The sequence below is a fragment of the Neovison vison genome, chromosome 11 (assembly GCF_020171115.1).
Source record: "Neovison vison isolate M4711 chromosome 11, ASM_NN_V1, whole genome shotgun sequence".
Lineage (NCBI taxonomy): Eukaryota > Metazoa > Chordata > Mammalia > Carnivora > Mustelidae > Neogale > Neogale vison.
In genome coordinates, this window is record NC_058101.1 from 267,926 (window position 1) to 268,459 (window position 534).

Sequence of the window (534 nt, forward strand, 5' to 3'; positions counted from 1 at the left end):
GGCGGGAGGAGCCGCCGGGAGCCGCTCTCGGTCGAGGACGCGGGTCGACGTGTCTTCAGCCCGACGGGGCGGCGGCGGCGGCAGCGGAGCGTCCGAGGACCCGGCGCCGCACCTCGTGCTCCGGGGTCCGTGCCCCGCGCTCGCTCTGCGGCGCTCCCCCGCGCTTGGCCCCGGGCCCGGCCCGCACCCTCCGAGCGCGTGGGGGGTTCGTAAGGGGGCGGGACGGGCCGCGAGGGCAAGCGTGCCCGGAAGTGGGAGCGAGCGGAGGGGGCGGGGCGGCGAGGAGGGGGGAGGGGTGCGCGGTGCAGTGGGAGGGATGCAGGGCAGGAGTGGGAGGGGTGCGGGGCGCAGTGGGAGGGGTGCGGGGCGCAGTGGGAGGGGTGCGGGGCGCAGTGGGAGGGGTGCGGGGCGCAGTGGGAGGGATGCAGGGCAGGAGTGGGAGGGGTGAGGCGCGAGAGAAAAGGGCGCCGCGGCGGGGCGGGAGGCGCGCGCGGTCTGGGCTGCGGGGCAGGGGTGCGGCCAGGTGAGCCCGAG